Here is a 15,732-nt window from a genome sequence, read left to right as displayed (position 1 = left end):
GGAAATGACCTAAGTAAACATGTACGTGTTATACGGTGGTGGTGAAAACTTAATCTGAAGCAGTGGAATTTGGGACACGCAGGTTCTTGGGGCCCCCGCACGGCCCCACTGCACTCAAATGTTCATGTCTCGGAGGCTAATGACGCTGGCAGCTTTGCCTGCGACGGTGACTTGCTTGGCCGGGTCCTCGGAGCGCGGTAGAGTCTCCCAAGCCTCCCAAGTGCTCATCATCATCATCATAATCATCAACCTTGGGCTAAAGCGCTGGCAGCCTCGTTTCCGTGATTCCCGGAGTTGGCAGGCACCCATGTGACCTCCATGTGGTGGGGCGGGTGTGCAGCGAGAGAGTTCAGCATGCGACATGCAGGGACGTGTACTCTCCAGTGAGCAAAATTTAGTATCCCTGTTTTAGTTTGACAGTATATACCGGGCCTCATGTCCTTGATGGCCAGGGCAACGGCGGCCTCTTCAGTCTCCTCCGAAGTGGCAGGTGGGGTAACGTGTGGGATATGCTATGCTACAACCGCGTCCTCGCCTGTGCATAGGATTGTGTGCTATATCGACACTGTGCGAGTTTGGGTCTGTACCTCTCCATTGCACAGTTTTATTGGCTGCACCAGCCAGAACCTCGCTGTTCTTCGTGGCATTTGTCAGATACCTACAATAAGTACGGTTCCCGTCTATTTTCAGCTATCCTCTCTTTTATACAGGAAAAAGAAATTTCACCGTTTGGTCTCACAAGTTTTCGAATTTCGGACGCAGCCGCCGGTGTGCCGAAGGGGCGCAGTGTCTTCGTTGTCATGGAAACAACTGAAGAACTCACCTTTTTTCCCGGGCCGTCCAGCTGCCTACTTGCGCTCTGCATGGCCCAATACGGTGAACTTGTCCAGACTGACGGGAATCTACAGTCGTATACCGAAGAGCGGGTGCGTACTATATCATTTACTTGGCAAACTTGCCGTTTGTTTGTAGCGCAAAGTATACAGAAATGATCGTCGACGCCTGGCGAAATTAGGACGTGCTCCTATTCATAAAAACCAGGGATTACTGGTATCACCTCCGAGAAAGCATGAAATCGCCAACACGATAACAAAAAAGACCGCTTCTGAAGAGTGGCTGCATCAAGTTGTGTTCACACTTCCTAAGATATATTTGTGTCCTTCCTTTCTGAGTAAGTGATAAAGATGAAATGTTCGGAGTTGTTCTACTAATATTTGTCCTTCATTGAACCAATGGTGATTGTTCGCTTTTAATTTGATGCTGGCTGCAATGTTAATTGTGGAGTACATCTTTACAAACCGAGCAACAATGTGCCTCTGAAGCCTACCAGAAGCATCCTCCGAGAATGAAAGCAACTTCCTCATTCATCAAGTTCAACTGCACATGCAAGACATTTTGAAGGTGACGTTTAAAAGAGAAATATGCGGAAAACTGACAAAAAAAATGAAAGAATGTCTTTTGTTATATGATTGTTTGATGACTAATGCGGGAATTTTAAATTTTCTTGTATCTACTTCACTGGAACCGCAGCGCAGTCTGCAGTACCGCTGGAAAGGCGCAACTTGAGCACTATTTACGTAGTTCAGGCGTGTGCAGCACAGATGCACAGCCAATCATACGAAAAAGAGTGCATTCCAAAGGGGGTTTCACTGATACATGTTGCTTTTACTTCCTCTAAATGAACAGAAATTCAGCTTGAACTCTGCATGAATTTTTCTGCAGAAAGCTTTTTAAGTCTTCTCCCATGCTTGCTGGATACGACATAGCTCATACCGCAAGCTAAAAAGGCGACGATATCAGGGATCAACTTGTCGAAAAACCCGCAGTGCGGGGGAGGGAGTGGAGAGCATTCCTCTTAGGGACTGTCCTACCGACAAGAGCAAAGCAAAAACATACGCAGTGTCAAGCTTCCCTCCCAGGAGTTTCCCCAATTGGTTCAATTTTATAGCGAGAGCTATTTTACAGAGTATGGCTCGAGCCGCGCTTCAGTCAAACCCGAATTCACAGCTAGCCCAGGACCCGAGCTAATTAAAGTCCGTCCTTTTTAGGCTCGAGCTTAAGAGAAACAGATGACTGAGATAACACAGCACTAAGGAGAACAGGAAGTCTGATTTTTCGCGACAAAAATTATTTCGCCTGGCCTTGCCCGAAAGACATCGCACTGCTTAGGGCAAGAAAAAAGCGAAATTGCTGCCCGGATTTGGCTTTGCCGCCTGAAAGCCCTCACGCGGCCCACGCTTAAGGTGAATTCACATTTATTTCTGTTAGTGGTATTGCCCAAAAAAATATCTGTATACCGAAAACGAGCATAGCAGTCAGAAAGTCGTCGCCGCAGAGGAGACCCTCTCACCTTGCCGTGCCTCTGCGGTTCTAGCCGGGAAGCCTTCCGGCATACGTGCTCAGAGCAACGGCCAAACAACCAAGCGGCCGGCACGGCCATCTATACACGAGTGCAAACTGCCGCTATGGGCTTGGCAGCAGATATATAGAAATATGGGAGAAAATGTATGATTCGCGCGTGCCTCAAGGAATGGTTGTGGCTTACGCTTACTTCTAACTCCAACCGTAAACGAGGTTATGGGCTTCATCCGTACTATGCGCACCCACACATGGACAGCTCACCAGTGCTTATGGGTGGCATTAACAGAGAAGAAACGAATGAGCGCTTCGAAGAAGAGATGCGGGACTTCAGCAACTATCTCGCTTGCGACGCAGCAGGTTGGACTACAGACCAGGAAGATGTGTACTGACTCACTGTTTAACCCTCACAGCGATGCACGAGACTTGGAGCTGGCAGTGCGCAGTTCAGCTACCACAAGGCCGTAATTATGTGCAGCATGGAGCGATATATACGAAAAAAAGTTGCGAAATTTTGACCCACCGTTGTGGCTCAGTGTTAGGAGGCGCGGCTACTTAGCCGAGTTCCAGGGTTAGAACCTTGGCGCGGCTGCCGCGTTTCGATGGAGGCGAAAATAAAATACGTCCATGCGCTGTGCGAGCCAGTGCGCATTAAAGATCATCAGGTGGTCGAAATTATTCCGGAGCTCTGCACTACGGCACCCCTTTCTCTTTTTCTTCTTACACTCCCACCTTCCCCCCTTACTATAACGGTGCTTTTCGGGTATCAGCTGAGGTGCGAAACAGATACCGCGCCATTTCCTTTCCTCAGAACCAATTTTCAATCTTTTGCCTGCATTTCAATGTACTTGCCAATGCATAGCACGCCAGTTATGACTGTACCTGTTCTGGGCTGTGTAAAGAATAAGTCAAAGCTGTGGGGTATTGTGCGCAGTTAACCAGCTGTCGCAATAACGCTTAGCACTGTGTCGTTTTGAGTGATTAACTTTTTATTTGAAGCAGATCCCAAACTTATTAAGGTTCTTCCACACCGAGTAACTACTGGTAGACCTAGCTTCGCTACCGGTGGACCCAGCTTCGCTACTGGTAGACCCAGCTTCGCTACTGGTGGACCCAGCTTCGCTACTGGTGGACCCAGCTTCGCTACTGGTGGACCCAGCTTCGCTATTAGTGAACCCAGCTTCGCTACTGGTGGGTGTTCCAATGTCACGAAGCAAGTGATCACGAAGGGAGGAAGTACAGTGTCTAACTGGCACGTCTATTGTGGAAAGAACTTAGCTTTAAGGTCGAACAACCAGCATTGATGTGTCCATCATTCATTTTGCAAATACATGCCTCTCCATCCTGGGCAGTATTGAAGCATTTGCACAGAGGACCTAATTCCAGTTCTGACAATGTTAAAGAACCCAGGTTGGTGAAATTTCCGGAGCCCTTCACTACGACGTTTCTCATAGCCTGAGTGAATCTGGGACGTTAAACCCACATAAACCATAAAGCATGAAGTCGATTCCCAGCAAGCTTGAATGCCAGGTGACGCACTCGGTTCGCAGTAAAAAAGTATTGCGCGTTTATTCACACATTAACAAATCTGATGCCATGGCGACTAGGTTGCGGACGACCAAATATGGGCTTCCTGTTCCAACTGAAATTGCTTACCGCTGTCACTCTGGCCACCCGATTTTAGGTCGTTTTCAGTGATATTCCTATACATTATTTAAAAAAAATGTCTTCTATGTCTTGTGAATTACTTACTTTTCTAAATCATCAACTTTGTTTTATTTTTATTTTTACTCCCCCTCTCTCTCTTCTCCTCATTAGTTCTAGGTGAGTTTGCTGGTGAATCTTTTGAAAACAATTTTTTCTGCTAGTAAAATTTCACACTTCTAATTTCATATTTTCTTTGGAAGGGATCTGTTTGGGCGTCAAAAGAAAGACAAGAAGGCTAGCGATATTGATAGACCAGATTTTCTTGTCGCCGGATAACAACTCTTATCAAAGTTGATTTTCTATGGTCTTGCGTTCTGGGTTACATAAACGTAGGCTTTTTCATGTGACAGTATTAAAAGACCCGCTTGTCCATCTGTCCACCCACCACTGTGGATTTTTCTCTCTAGCACTCGGCTGCTAAGCCTGAGCTCAATGATTCGAATTGCTGACACAGCAGAAGCGTTTCTTTAAGACGAATTCGGGCCTAAATAATGCACGAAATAATTCCAGAGCTGTCCATTACGACGCCTCTCATGCCCGAAGTGCTGCTTTTCGACGTTATTCACTACGTATATAATATCTTTCCATCCCTTCTTCCTGTCCTTCCCTTCTCCCTGATTTTTCTGGCTTTTCCACCTAGTCTGGTCAAGTAGGTAGCCGCCGGCCTGAGCCCCTTCTTGGACGCCCTAATAAAGCGGCTTGCGGTACAGACCAATGGGCACTGAACATTCCTTGGACGTCCTGCAGATGCCCTGAAGACATACTGAACATCCACAGGACGTATGTCCGAGGGAGGTTCAGTGCCTATTGGGTGCAGCTGATGTTACGCAACACTGTGCCCAGTCCGGAGCGCGCCATTCCGTGGATAACCGGCGAGCACCGCATCTGCACTTCTCCAATCGCCACATCCTTTTTTTGTACATACTGTACAATGCCGCCCTACTCGTATCCTTTCTTATCCTCTCTCTCCTCTCTTTCCTTCCCTCTCCCTGTCCTTTTGTTCCCGCTAGTCGCAACTGGGGTTCTTCGGTTTTCGATGGCACATGCCGCGAATGGCAAAATCTTTTCCTTCTATTGTTATTTTACTAATAACAGCCACTAACGACAAAACCTGGATGGCAGTCGCAGGACGGCGCCGCTTGAAGCCTTGAATTGGAAGCGCAGTCCAGTACCACAATCTGAGTGCCGTATATAGTGCGCGCGAGGGCCGAAAGTCGCCACGTCCAATGAACGAGGCGACCAGGCCGGAGACTCCCATCGAAAAGTGGATAGCTTGACAAGCGTTGATAATAATCGAGACACTGTTAATGGTTAACGCAAATTTGTGACTGGGCCGTTATACGCCGCGCCTTTTGAAACTCTCCTTTCCGATGCAGGCATCAACACCACAGCACTGTTCCCGTGGTCGATGGCCATGGGATCGCCTAAAATACCTACAACACGTGCGGGCTTATATGCGGCAGCGAGTCCTGTAGCAATCGTCACACTACGTCTACCAGGTGAGTTCTTTCCCTTGTCCATCTCTTTCCTTTTCCCGGTCCTACACACGAAGACTTAGTGATTTGTTTAGCTTGCGTACAGCGATTGCCTGTAATTGTGTGTGTAGGTCTGACGCCCCATAAACCATTTCCGCACGGCGCTATTTGCGTTCTCTCCATCCCCTTTCTAAACCGAAAGCTTTACAGGCTATGATGAGAAGATCCTGTCCGCGAAACGTGTCCGCCGCAGTTGTGAAGAACATAGAAAAGGCAACGCCAAACGAGTGGTTGTAATCTAAAGACGATTATTTGAGGTTGATGTCAGAAAAACAATTACGTCGATAGAGTTATCCGTAAATAAATAAAGCGAAAAATGTCCAAAAAGTGGGTGGTGCCAAGGCAACGATTGGCGCCAAATTTGAAAATGCGAAAGTGTGAGCGAAGCCAACGCGTGCCGCCAAATTTGAAAACGATGCGTGGCGCCAAGTTTTAAAACTGAAAATGGGCAATTCCTGGAACTTCATGAAGACAAAATATTTTGGCAATTGGGAAACTGGATTAATTTAAATCAGTGCCTAATCGAGTAAATGTAAGAAGGGCAAATGAAGCAAAAACGGTCGATGAGTGAAGCAAAGAGAGGCGAAGAGGCGTCAATGCTTTCGCATTCCTTCATTGCGGCTGCCCGCACTGACCTCAGACGTTATTGGATACTTGTGCTATCGAAGACACATATCGCGAAGAGAGCGAGTGAAGACGCAGAGCGCGCTTTTTGGGCGATGTTGCATTTAGAACGCGTTCGCGCGTAGCAATGAAAAGTTTTTGTACGTATGAAGTTTAGAGGGCAAATCACGAGCCTAAGCGTAATTTTGCCGAGCTATATTCTGCGACCCATTCTGGGCAAGTGGAAATCAATTTCAGGTTGAGCGGAAGCTCGATCAAGCCTAGTAAAGCGCCCGAAAGCGGCTGAGTGAAGCCGGTGAGGCCATTAATCAGCGGAAGCTTTAGTTGCAACAAACAATGGTATTGTACGGTCCAATACAAAATGAGATATTTTGCAACCGCAATAATAAATGTCTGAACAAAGGTTTCTGCAGAATACAAATAGAGAAATCACACAATAAAATAACCCGGTGTCCGATCGAATATAAAACAAAGCATTTGGGCAACCGCGTCAGGAAAGTGCAAATCAACATGTCTGCCGCGCTGGCACAGTGTTTATGGCGCTCCGCTCCTGACGCGATGGGCGGGGGTTCGATCCCGGCCACGGGGGCCGAACTTCAGTGGAGGCGAAATTCTAGAGGCCCATGTACTGGACGCTGTCAGTGCGCATTAAAGACACCAGGTGGTTGAAATTTCCGGAACCCTTCACTACGGCGTCCCTTATAGCTCGTTAGGACTGATGCTTGGGCGAGTTGATATGCCATGTTCAAGAAGAACAGCGCGAAAAGACAAGGACCACAGCGCTTGTCTTTGCGTATCATCCTGTGGTCCTTGTCTTTTCGCGCTGTTCTTCTTGAACATGTCCCTTATAGCCATTGCCGCTTTGAGGCGTTTGATTCCGTAGACGAAACATCCCATTATGCAAATAACTCTCTCTTCAGTTGCGCCACACTGTCCTGGATTATGACTGGGCTGGCTGTGTTTCGTCGAGACAACTCGTTTCTCAAACACTGGACCTTTTGATGGAAGGAAATTTGATTCGGAATTCTCCAAGCTGTTCTGCAGAGGATTTCACGTTTCCTGGAATGCGTCCTGCGTAATAGTGAAGCGGTTTCCGTAACGACCGTTACAGAAACCAGACTCAGCTAAAGCACCTGATTGTTGTCACCGATCACTGCCGCTTCCGTTACCTATACCTTCCGCATTCCATTTCACAGCGCGCGTTCTGCCCGTGGCGAATGGCCTGATTACTAGCTGCTTCTCAAGGCGCGGTGTCCGGGTTATCACTTCTTACCTGTGTTACGTCTCGCCTTCGACGCGCGGTATAGCCGGCGCGGATGCAACGGACGCCACGGCTTCGTTCATCGCGGCCGCAACGCCTCCCGCCAAGCGCGTCCAGACAGGTTTCAGTGCCACGTGTCGTCGTGCGTGCGTGTGTGTGTGTGTGCATGCTGCTGCCCACGCTTGTCAAAGCGCGGCAGCCGGGGAGAGGAGCTCCCCAACTGGGAGGCGAGGAGGTCTGACCGGCGCCGGCCTGGCTGACGCGCCCGTCACGTCTGGACATGTTCAAGCGTCGCCGTATCGGACGCCTCTTCCCAAGCCGTTCCCTCTTGCCCTCGACTCCGTGGGTATAAAGCGAGCTGCCCCGGACGCCAACGGGAGACTTCGATTCCTTCCTTCGAGTAACGTGGTCGCCCTGACCGGCTGCTCTTTTGCGATGCCAGAATAAACAAGTTGTTCTGTTGCCAGTCGACTCATCCTTTGCCGGGACCTTCGAATGTTTCCAGCTTTGCCCCAGGCCGCCAGGCCAACGCTACCCTTGGGGCTTGCAACCCAAATGCAACAACTGGTGGCAGCGGTGGGATCCCGACAACGGGGGCCAGCAGCGAAGATATGCGGTCAACTGTATGCTGAGCAGCACAACGACCATCCGGGAGCAGTGCAACGAGCCCTGTGTGATGACTGGTTGCCTGCAGCGGAACGACTGCGCTGAATTCTTGGCTGCAAGGTTTGGTGAGTGCGGGACTTTCTTCTTCTGAGTTTTGCCAGGCTTTTGTTAGTGTCAGAAACAGAGCTGGTAATTGTGGTTGTCGTTGCTGCCGGGTTAGTTTGCGGCAAGACAATAGTAGGCAGTAGAGAAAGCAGCATTCGGAGCAGCCATGGATTTGAAGTCGTTGCGCAAACCGAAATTGCTGGAGCTTGCAAGAGAGTTGGGTCTGGATGTCTCAGACAAACTCAGAAAACCAGAACTGCTAAAGGCTATTCTTGAGTTGGAGGCTGAGGATGACGAGCTGTCGGAATGCCTTGAGACCATTGAGGAGAGGGAACAAAAAGAAAAAGAGAAAAACGAGCGCGAACGTAAAGAGCAAAAAGAGAAAGACGAGCGCGAACGTAAAGAACAAAAAGAGAAAGAGGAGCGAGAACGTAAAGAACAAAAAGAGAAAGAGAAAGAAGAGCGCGACCGTCAACACGCTTTGGAAATGAAGCGTCTCGAGGTAGAGATGGAACGCGCTCGTAATGGAAGTCAGGCACACGGTGCAGGAGAACGGGTATCGTTCAAAATGACTGACCTGATGCGGCCGTTTAAGCTTGGAGAGGACATTGGTTTGTTCCTGGTTAACTTTGAGCGAACGTGCGAGAAGCAGGGGTTCTCTCGGGAAACGTGGCCACAGCGCTTGCTCACTTTGTTACCCGCCGAGGCGGCCGACGTAGTCGCTCGCTTGAAGAGAGAGGAGGCAGAGGATTTCGACCAAGTGAAATCAAGTCTGCTAAAAAAGTACAGGCTGTCAGCGGAGGCGTTCCGTCGGAAGTTTCGGGAAAATGAAAAAGGCAGAAATGAGTCATATACAGAGTTTGCCTACAGGCTTATGTCAAACATGCAGGAGTGGCTCAAAGAAGAGAAAGCGTTTGGTGACCACGAGAAAATTCTGCAGTGTTTCGGGCTGGAACAGTTTTATAGTCGGTTACCTGAGAACGTGCGGTACTGGGTCTTGGATAGGCCAGACGTTAGTACAGTGGCTAAAGCCGCCGAGCTAGCCGAGGAGTTTGTGACGCGTCGGGCTCGCGGAGCTAAGGACGGTCAAAAGGGTGAATTTGGCTCCAAGTCTGAGAGGCCGAAGTTCACACCCATGAGAGCAAGAGGGGACACGCGTAGTGCGGATGCGAGTGAAAGCAGTCCGACCGAACGTAAGGAGACGGCGGCAGCCGAAGCCGAACGCAGAAAGCGGTTCGAGAGGAGGCAAGCGCTCGTGTGTTATACGTGCCAGAAGCCGGGTCACGTTTCGGCGCAGTGTCCAGAAACAAAAAGAGAAGTCGTGTGTTTGTCATTATGTAGCACTGACGAGAACATGAAGCTTCTCGAGCCTTACATGCGAGACTTCCTCGTGAACGGGAAAGAGTGCCGAGTGCTTCGTGATTCCGCAGCTACAATGGATGTAGTTCACCCCTCTTACGTAGAACCCGATATGTTCACGGGCGAGTGCGCATGGATCAAGCAAGCCTTGGAAGCTCATAGCGTGTGTCTGCCCGTAGCAAAAGTGCTTATTGAAGGACCTTTCGGAGCACTGGAGACGGAGGCCGTAGTGTCATCTAGGCTGCCCCCCCAGTACCCGTACCTTTTTTCGAACAGGTCCGATCACCTCCTGCGCGAGAAGGGGCTTTTGTTTGGTGAGGCTAGCGTTCAGGCCTTAACCAGACCGAGAGTTCGGGAGCTCGCTGCAAAGGCGGTGGTTGCGGGGCCGACGTTGTCGAACAATGAAAAAGGGTCGGAGGCGCAGCAAGCTGATATTCCGAGCACGTCAGAACTGGAAAAAATTGAGCCTGTAGCATTGAAGGCACCAGGTACTGGAGAGGAAATGCCCGACAAGGGAAAGTTAGAAGAGCTTCCGGTCGAGCTTCCGGGACTAGGCTCAGTGACGAACAGGGAAGACACTGATCAGGTCATTAGTGACTTGATCATTAAAGCACCGCTGTCGGCTGAGCAGAAAACCGAACTACACCAACTCTTACAAGAGTTTCAAGGTCAGTTCTCTGAGAGGCCTGGTAGGACTTCTGTCCTTACTCATGATATAGAACTTACCTCGCCAGAGCCAGTACGATCCAAGGCGTACCGGGTGTCACCCCGCCAGCGCGATATTATGGTGGCCGAGGTAAAGAAAATGCTACAGCTCGGTGTTATTGAGGCGGGTGAGAGTGATTATACCTCCCCCTTGATTTTAGTTGAGGTACCGGGCAAGGAACCTCGTCCTTGCGTCGACTACCGCAGGCTTAATTCCATCACTAAGGATCAAATTTATCCGATCCCTAACATCGAGGAGCGCCTTGAGAAAGTTAGTAGCGCTCAGTTTATTTCCACCCTAGATCTTGTCAGGGGTTATTGGCAGGTTCCACTTACAGAAGAGGCTAGTAGGTATGCGGTGTTCATTTCACCAATGGGAACATTCCGTCCTAAAGTTTTGAGTTTTGGTTTGAAGAACGCGCCATACTGCTTTTCAAGCCTCATGGACAAAGTGTTGCGAGGACAGGAAGAATTCGCTTTACCGTATTTAGACGACGTAGCGATATTCTCCGCCTCCTGGTCTGAGCATATGGCACACTTGCGGGCAGTGCTAACCCGCCTGCGCGAAGCGGGCTTGACAATCAAGGCTCCCAAGTGCCAATTAGCACAGGCCGAGGTTGTCTACCTCGGTCACGTGATTGGACAGGGTCGTCGCCGCCCCTCTGAAATAAAGGTGGCCGCTGTGCGAGACTTCCCGCAACCGCGCACGAAGACCGATATTCGGTCGTTCTTAGGTGTCGCCGGCTACTATCAGAGGTACATCCCCAGGTACTCCGATATCGCGGCTCCCCTGACGGATGCTCTAAGAAAAACAGAGCCCCAAACAGTCGTCTGGAGCGAGACAAAGGAAAGAGCTTTTAGCGCCCTAAAAAGCGCCCTAACAAGCCAGCCTGTGCTACGATCGCCAGACTACACAAAAGGGTTCGTTGTTCAGTGCGATGCTAGTGAGCGAGGCATGGGCGTTGTACTGTGCCAAAGGGACAATGGAGAAGTGGAACACCCCGTCCTGTATGCTAGTCGTAAGCTGACCTGTCGTGAGCAGGCGTACAGCGCCACCGAGAAAGAGTGTGCGTGTCTCGTGTGGGCCGTTCAGAAATTGTCATGCTACCTAGCCGGCTCGAGGTTTATCATTGAGACGGATCACTGCCCTCTCCAATGGCTGCAGACCATATCTCCCAAAAATGGCCGCCTCCTGCGCTGGAGCCTCGCTTTGCAACAATATTCCTTTGAGGTGCGTTACAAAAAGGGGAGTCTCAACGGTAACGCCGATGGCTTAAGTCGAAGCCCCTAACGTAGGAATCCGCCTCAAAGTTGTTGGTTACTGATGTTTTCTTCCTGAGGCAGGATTTTTAACATATTGCTTTTGTTTAGTGTTTCAAAGTGATTATGTGCTTTCTAGTGCAATTTTCCAATTTGTGGACGCGTTCTGAGTGCTGCTTGACTACTGTAAGGAACTAGGCAGTAGTATAAAAGGGGAAAGAGCCTGGCAGAGCTTAGTGAGGGTTGTCTCGTGCTTGCTGACTGAGCGGTTGCGTTTCGGCGTAGTTCTAACGCTTGCTGGGAACGAGCACAAAAATGGCAACTCTCCTGAAGTGACTTTGCAGTGCCCTGTGTGATCCTGAACCTGAGAACGAGGCCTTCTCTGTGCGCTGCGCTCAAGCAACGTCGAGCGACGACCGGTTTCGTTTACGAGCATCATCGAGCGACATCCCTCTGGACAGCGGATGCAGTCCCCTGACCATCGGGATCTCCTTCTCCCGGCGGGGCGGTCTGTTACGTCTCGCCTTCGACGCGCGGTATAGCCGGCGCGGATGCAACGGACGCCGCGGCTTCGTTCATCGCGGCCGCAACGCCTCCCGCCAAGCGCGTCCAGACAGGTTTCAGTGCCACGTGTCGTCGTGCGTGCGTGTGTGTGTGTGTGTGCATGCTGCTGCCCACGCTTGTCAAAGCGCGGCAGCCGGGGAGAGGAGCTCCCCAACTGGGAGGCGAGGAGGTCTGACCGGCGCCGGCCTGGCTGACGCGCCCGTCACGTCTGGACATGTTCAAGCGTCGCCGTATCGGACGCCTCTTCCCAAGCCGTTCCCTCTTGCCCTCGACTCCGTGGGTATAAAGCGAGCTGCCCCGGACGCCAACGGGAGACTTCGATTCCTTCCTTCGAGTAACGTGGTCGCCCTGACCGGCTGCTCTTTTGCGATGCCAGAATAAACAAGTTGTTCTGTTGCCAGTCGACTCATCCTTTGCCGGGACCTTCGAATGTTTCCAGCTTTGCCCCAGGCCGCCAGGCCAACGCTACCCTTGGGGCTTGCAACCCAAATGCAACACCTGGCAGAAAATGCTTTAATACAGAAGGTTTATGGTGCAGGCTTGTGATTTTCACTGCAAGTTAAGGAGGGCGTGTTTATCACTCTTTTAAGCATAGTTTTATTGTAGCTATGAAGATATTTGTTGAAGTATATGAACACGATAGTGTTGGAAGTTCGAGTCGCAGAAAATCTGACGCGGGGTCGTCGCTGGCTGAGAGGGAAAAATCCCCGAAAAATCCTCAGATGAGCAACCTTGGAGGTAGGAGGGCCAGCTAGGTCACGTGACCTTGTGGCATCCATCACAACCTGCCCACACGAATTGTGAGCAATGCCCACCATGGCAGGTGGCATTTAAATTAATGACTAATCGATCGGGAAGAGCAACCTGGGCTATACAAGGCCTACCGCTGGGAGCACCTCTCATCGCAGGGCAGTGGCACATCGCTTAACCATTGCACCACTGTGGCAGGAAAAGTATGACGACCAAAAAAGATCTACGAATGTAAAGTGGAAAACGACCTTCTGCATATACAGTGTATATAGGAATTAACTCATTATGCTATAGTGTTATAAGGTGCAACTATATTGTTCCCTCCAATTTTCTCTGCCGTTTGCACATTGCACTCTACCCACAGGAGCCGGTCGCGGGCCAGCTCGCTGAATGACGGGCAGTCGTGGCCAGCTACACTGGCTGAAGTGCGTCTGTCTTGTGCGTGCTGGCAGTCTGTCTGAAGGCCGCAGTTGAGCAGCAAGGGTGAGGACCACTTTTTATCCGAAAATATGTTTATACATCATCACTAGACATATTTATGCCTAGTTGTGGGGTCGCCGTAGCTACAGAGTAGACAAAATTCTCGAGTCGATCCCTAAAACAAACCTTCTTGACCATTCCCATTCTCTGATTAACTAGGACGACACATTCCTTATCATTTGTGACTTCACGAATTAGAATAACATTATTTATATTTTATTTCTTGCCAATATTTTTTTACTTTTCATGTCATTGTCATTGTCACAACAATGAAACATTCTCACAGCAATAAAGAATATGAAAGAAGAAATAGCATACATGTTCCGTACAGCTTACCCTACAAAGCGCCTATCCTCATATCTGATTTCAAGTGAGGAGCAAATATGAAGATTTTAATTGCCTTAATAAGTTACTGAATAGGGATTGCCTAACAAACAGCAGCCATTTAGAGGCGTGCTTACAGTGGCGCGTCGCGAAGGCTATGCGCCCTGCCTTAACCGGCTACACGGAAATACATGACGGCCGGCGAGCCGCTCACCGGTTCGCTATCACTGTGAGGTTAACGAACTGGTATATAGAAAGTTGCATGAAGCCGCTTGAGCAGAAGAGATTGCAACAGCCCCAAGCCTATAGCTGGTGGCTTTTTTTGCTCCTCTCGACGGTGCCTATATTACAGGCATGTAGGTGGGCGGCCATTATGGACAGGGTGATCACGCAAGTAGGGACACAGGAGAATAACTGAATTTCCCTGCGTCGAATGATCACCGCGTTCTAATGAGAAAAGGCCCGTTAAACAGAAATTAGAAATTTTGAAGTTTTTCCTGCGGCTGGCTGCTTTCACCTGTGAACTGCATACTATCGGTTATTTGGTTAGTTTGGGTGATCACTGAAACGCATCTTTAATGTTTTCACTTATCACACAGTTCTGACCCTTGCCGTCGGTAGTAGTTTGGATCGAGCAGGCTGGGATATATATTTCTCTTTTAAAATTCAATTTTTAGCGAAAGCAGTTGTGTCCAGTTAATAAGGATGCTTTGATTCATGACTACAACTGCACGTAGAGCCAATCGTTTGTATTAACCTTTTAAACAAGGCACTATAAAGCAATGCTACAGAAACTGATATTCCTATTGAAACTTCACATATTCTTTCAAAATCAGCCGCGAGAAAGTTATAGCCACATTTAAATCAAATCAGCATGATTTTTTCCACGCTCTGTTTGTCGAACATTGGCTGTTCCCATAGCCAAACTGCTAATATAGCATGAAACATAGTGCAGCGTGAATTTCATAATCTTGCTATGATAAGACAGCTTTATAGCTGCCTGCAATGACTTATTGAATTGTAAACCGCATATTATAGGGAATCCACTGTGTTTCACTGTTTGTTTTCTCACTGCTTGAGATTTGGAATTTACACTTCTTCAGAGGAAGGGAAAGCATTTTTTTACCAACGGCTTTTCAATCAATTTCAATCAATTTTATTTCTGCCTCAAAAAGTGACAGAGGAGCTGCAGAAAAAGCTGTCATAGACAGCTTGACTGAGCCGCAGCCCCCATTATACCGGGCAGCAGTGACAGGCAACGAGAAAAAATAACAAAACAAACAAAAGAAAACAATTCAGAGAAAAAACACATTAATTGCCCACATTGTACATGTGGGCAATTTACATGTTCATCCAAACATCATTGCATAAGTATCTTTCAGCAGTACAACAAAAGCACAATGAATCAAACAATACAAATCAAACAAAACAAAAACACCTCTTAATGCAGTTTAAAGAAAAAAAAAAATCATTTTGTAACACAGTCTATGTATAAGCAACGCAGCTCACGATTAGTACAGGTAGACAAGTTGAAATTGGCAGATTTGTATGTGTTTAGAAGAGAAGGAAGTCTATATTGCAGGCGCTGTTTACCGGTATTTATGCGTGGTGTAGGCACCAACCAGGTTTCAGGCTCTCTAAAAGGGTAACTCGCTTCTTTTTCTTTCAAATTTGCCAGACGTCGAATATAATTTATGTTATTTTTGGTTTCAAGTTTAAAACGCACACTCAGTCGATATTGATATAAATCAAAGATTTTGATTATGCCCGTTTCACGAAAGAACGCTTTGCTGGGTGCTCCATAGTCCGCATTAAAGACGTAGCGAAGAAACTTTTTTTGCAGAACATAAATTTTTTGTAATGAAGAATACGTTGCAGTGCCCCATACAAGCTGGCAGTAGTTAATGTGGGCACAGAACAGTGTGTTATAGAGAAGTAGTTTAATTGATTTAGGAAGAATGTATCTAATGCAGCCAATCGTGCCTGTTACCCTGGCTAACTGCCGGACAACATGATTTGTGTGATCTTCCCAAGACATGTGCGAAGAAAATACTGCACCTAGGCATTTGAAGTGATCAACTATTTCTATTTCTC

At 48.6% G+C, this 15,732-nt stretch overlaps 1 long non-coding RNA gene across 1 annotated transcript; it reads left to right on the top strand.

The window, feature by feature from the left end:
• The first annotated feature begins 817 nt into the window (after positions 1–817).
• LOC144101014 (uncharacterized) lies at positions 818–13,300 on the top strand. Its single transcript, XR_013307913.1, has 3 exons — positions 818–926; positions 5,442–5,564; positions 13,199–13,300. It is a non-coding gene; the product is annotated as an uncharacterized LOC144101014 (long non-coding RNA).
• The last annotated feature ends 2,432 nt before the right edge of the window (positions 13,301–15,732 follow it).

This window comes from Amblyomma americanum, chromosome 8 (assembly GCF_052857255.1).
Source record: "Amblyomma americanum isolate KBUSLIRL-KWMA chromosome 8, ASM5285725v1, whole genome shotgun sequence".
In the NCBI taxonomy this organism is placed as follows: Eukaryota; Metazoa; Arthropoda; class Arachnida; order Ixodida; family Ixodidae; genus Amblyomma; species Amblyomma americanum.
Note: the sequence above shows the minus strand (reverse complement) of the source record. Positions and strands in the feature narration are given on the sequence as shown.